The sequence below is a fragment of the Eucalyptus grandis genome, chromosome 4 (genome assembly GCF_016545825.1).
Source record: "Eucalyptus grandis isolate ANBG69807.140 chromosome 4, ASM1654582v1, whole genome shotgun sequence".
Taxonomy (NCBI): domain Eukaryota; kingdom Viridiplantae; phylum Streptophyta; class Magnoliopsida; order Myrtales; family Myrtaceae; genus Eucalyptus; species Eucalyptus grandis.
In genome coordinates this window covers 7,949,494-7,953,868 of record NC_052615.1, presented here as the reverse complement: position 1 = coordinate 7,953,868, position 4,375 = coordinate 7,949,494, and the positions used below count along the sequence as shown (strand labels likewise).

The following is a 4,375-nucleotide window of genomic DNA, read 5'->3' as shown; positions in this document are numbered from 1 at the left end:
CTTTGAAAAATGCAAATTATGTTTGATGAAACCTCTTTGCAAAAAAACTTTAGGTTAAAGTAATCTTTTGCAAAAAAGCACTTTGGCTATGAGCTTTAGATGTATTTTATATAATTTCCTATTAAAAGAGAACTCAAACCCTTTGCTGAAGCCAGCAGAGGGCTATGACCGCCGGAAAGACACATCTAATTCGATAGTCATTGATTAAGGCGACCCTTGCCGGCCCGTCGCCAACCAAATTTGGCCTTGCCAACTACCCCCACGCGAAGAAGATGGACAATTACAAGAATGGGCAAATGTGACATCCCAAATTTTCAACCCTGTCTTCTACTGAATAAATCGGGCATTTCATTGACGCGTCTATAGGGTTATTCTCAGAGCCGATCACTCTCGAGATAACTAGACTATCTGGGAAAATTATTAAGGAATTTTAAGGCAATAGACTTGAGAACTCGATCAAGAATCGGCTTCTCGACCGTGTCCATCTTTAGAGGCCATTACGGCGCAGTTCAAAATCGATTTGAAATCGAGATACTGGATCAACGAGATGTGTGGCTAATCGTGGGTGACACCACCGAATTAGAAAATTCTCGTCGGCCGACACTGGGACTGATTTTCTTATTGTTTTGGTACCTGTGTCCGTAATTGAATCCTCGAGATTTTCACGACAATCAAGAGTCGCCATTGAGTCAAGTGGGTTCATAGTGGCTCGAAGAAAATCGACCACGGGTCATTTGCCTTAAAAAGTTATGAAAACTACCCGATAGTCTAGGTCACGCTAAAAACACGCCAAGTTGAAATTAACTGAAAATTCAAGTCTGATTTCAGAAATTGAAGTTTCAGTCATGTCACAATAAATTCTAGGAGTGTCGACTCAGTCTCAGAAGAATTTTCTAACAACTGACACTTTTTGGGAAAAAGTCGTCGCCGGGTTATTTTAGTGCAGAAAATGTTGAAGATGGTTTTCAATTGTGAAATTGAGAAACATGAAGGATACTTGAGTGAGGAAAAATGCCGAAATAATTGATGGAGGGCCAATTGATTTTATGAGGCGGTTGAGATGAAATTTGGATGGGATGAATTTCCAATTGGAAGTGAGATTTTTAAAATTCAGTGCCCACCTCCTCCTGGCCATTTTGGGCCAATTGGAAAGTCTAGGAGAGTGTCTTGGTGGATCATGGAGCCCAGGGATTATCTTTTGGGCTTAGGATAGCGAAAGATATTTGGCAAAATATCAGCCTTGGTGGAGCCCTCCATCTCTTATCTATCTCTAATATCTCCCTCATACCTACCCCACCGTTCATCCCCATCCTCTTCCTCTCGATTTCTTGATTCTCTGCCGTTCCGCTTTCATTTTTCTTCGGTGGAGAACCTGCAGCTCTTCTCTTCGAAAACTGAAGTTCACGCCAGCCCCCACTACCGTTGGTCCCCTTCGGTCAGAGCCTTCCTCGATGGCCTCGTTTGTTGACTGAGCAACACCCGTGAATCTCAAAGACCGAAGCTGCCCATTTTCAGCGTCGCACGCCAGCATCTCCAGCGAAGACCACTCATCTTCGGTCTTCCTTCGTGCCTTCAAAATCAGTTCACCGAAGGCAGCATCAACTTTGGTCGGCCACTCACGCCAGCCTCCACCAAAAGTCAGCAACCAGCAGTCCAGCGAAACTGCCCCTCATCCGCGCCATCTGTCCGCGATCCAACTTCTCTCAGTCAACTTCAAGCCACGCCGAAGCCCCTTCGTTGACTGCATCTCGTCCGCAACGCCAGCCCACGCGTCCGACTTTCCTTCAGCTTGCGCCTTCAACGAACAAATCCCTGCTTCGCGGAGGCTGTCTCAATCGAATCCCACCGTCTCGGCCAGCTGCACCCTTTTCGTGGCTTGCACTTTCCTCGGGCGTGTCGTCATCCTCGAAGCCAGCTCGTGGGATCGAGCAAAGCGCAGCCCACCACCCGCAAACGGCCCAGCAAACTCTAGCGATTTGGGCCATGTCTCCAGTCCAGCACTTTCAGCAATTCGGGCCCAGCAAGATTCAGTCCAAATGAGGGCCATTTCAAGCCCGCAAGAGTCCAACAGCCCAGTCTTTTTCTAGGCCCAGTTTCCGGCAATCAATTGAAGTCCAGCCCGCAATTTGAAGCTCAAGTAAATTCAGTCCAGAAATTCAGCAGGCCCAACCCAACTTGGGTCTGGCCCAAAAGCAAGAACAAATCTCAGTTGGGCTGAGATTTGTTGGGGCCAAGCAAGGCCAGTCCAAGTCCGCCGGTGGTTTCGAAAGCCCGATTTCGGCCGCCGTCGCGTCGCCGTTGCGGTGATCTGGTCTTTGTTCTTATCAAGTGAGTTTTACTCACTAAAGCTTTCTTAGTTTGCTAATTATACTTAAGGTTGGTTAGATTTAATTAAATGCAATTAGGTGGTTAGATTAGTTTAGATCAATTAAATTAGAGACTTAATGATGCATGATAGGTGGTTAGAAATAGATATTAGCAAGTAGACATGCCATGTTATTTATGGAACGAGTCTCGGTAATTTTCCGGGCTTGTCTCGGTATTCAATTCGGCATTATGAGCCTAAATTGGATTTTTATAATTATTTATTTAATTTTCGAAATTAATTATTTAATTATTTATTTTTCTGGAAATTCAACCGGGATGGCCGGTGGCTGGAATTTCGTGCTGATTGTCGTGGTGCAGTCCGTTTATTTATTTGAGCTTTATTTGGTGCTAAAGTAATTTATGAGTGAATTTAAGATTTATTCCTAAATTGAATCTAGAGAGGTCGGGTGGGGCGAGTAAAGCCCTAGTTCTTGAGAGGGTCGGGTGGGACCGTAAAGCCACTAGTTCTTGAGAGGGTCGGGTGGGACCGTAAAGCCACTAGTTCTTGAGAGGGTCGGGTAGGGCCGTAAAGCCACTAGTTCTTGAGAGGGTCGGGTGGGACCGTAAAGCCACTAAATTTAAGGAATTGCTTGAAGTAGGATGAACGACCTAGAAAGGGTCCGACTGATATGAAATTGACTAGGTCGATTCGATCGATGCTTCGATCGGTGATGTGATTGTTTGAATGCCTATTGAACTGTACTAATATGTAGATGGAATGCGAGGCCAAGGTAAGTCCTCCAACTCGTGCTTTGTGTTTAGGCGGCCTATAGTGTATTGGCTTTCTAATCGAGTCTTAGGGCGGGGACTCGGCGAGACGTGGTCTCATTGGTTATTGAATAACCATTTCAGGACCCTGAGGAGAAGCTAAGGAAGAGGAACCTGAAGGGGAGAAAGACTTTTGAAGAAGAAGACGATCCAGAGAGGGATCTTGAATATAACCCGGATGTGGACTGAGATCCCCATCCTTTTGTAAACCCCGTCTTAGCATAGATAGGTGTGAGACAAGTATGTTGTGAATAGTATTGTAAATATACTATGAGTTGTCTGTTAATGAAAGTGTGGTTATGAATTTCAATATGAAAAATATGGCCTACTTTCCTATCCCATTTTTTTATTGTACGGGATTTATAACTGCTTCGCATGTGCTTAATAAAAAGAAAGGGTCGGCGATACATAGTCCTGGGATATCGCATTCTAAAATCGACCAAGTAGAAGGATGTGCGCGCGTCCGAGGATCGGGGCGTGACAGCAAAGGTTCATTAAAAAGTTCACCTGGCGTAGCCCAAAACAACACCATGTGCTGAAAAAAGGCATGCTTTCACGTGGTAAATGGAGACATCATCATGAAAAGGGGAGCCACCGTAAAAAGGAACTCAATTAAGAAAGCTAACCAATCCAATTCGTTTTAGGATAGGTGTAGTTCAACTTTAGGTTGTAATGCGAATATGAAAATAAGAACTCTTTGGAAAAAAAGGAGAAATGGCAGCACGGAGAGGGCACCCATGTGGCCGGGGACAGAGCTTGGAACGCTTTCACTTGGTAGATGGAGACAAAAAGGGAAGCCACCATAAAAAGGAACTCAATTAAGAAAGCTAACCAATCCAATTCATTTTAGGATAGGTGTAGTTTACTTTAGGTTGTAATGCGAATATGAAAATCAAAACTCTTTGAAAAAATGCAAATTATGTTTGATGAAAACTCTTTGCAAAAGACCTTTAGGTTAAAGTAATCTTTTGCAAAAAACACTTTGGCTATGGGCTTTAGACGTATTTTATATAATTTTCTATTAAAAAAGAACTCAAACCCTTTGCTAAAGCGTGCAAAGGGCTACGACCGCCGGAAAGACACATCTAATTCGATAGTCATTGATTAAGGCGACCTTTGCCAGCCCCTCGCCAACCAAATTTGGCCTTGCCAACCATCCCCACTCGAAGAAGATGAACAGTTACAAGAATGGGCAAAGGTTGATTAAAAAATTCACCTGGCGTAGCCCGAAACAACACAA

At 44.1% G+C, this 4,375-nt stretch overlaps 1 long non-coding RNA gene across 1 annotated transcript; it reads left to right on the top strand.

Moving 5' to 3' along the window:
* The first annotated feature begins 1,309 nt into the window (after positions 1 to 1,309).
* LOC120292992 lies at positions 1,310 to 3,445 on the top strand. Its single transcript, XR_005550626.1, has 2 exons — positions 1,310 to 2,328; positions 3,220 to 3,445. It is a non-coding gene; the product is annotated as an uncharacterized LOC120292992 (long non-coding RNA).
* The last annotated feature ends 930 nt before the right edge of the window (positions 3,446 to 4,375 follow it).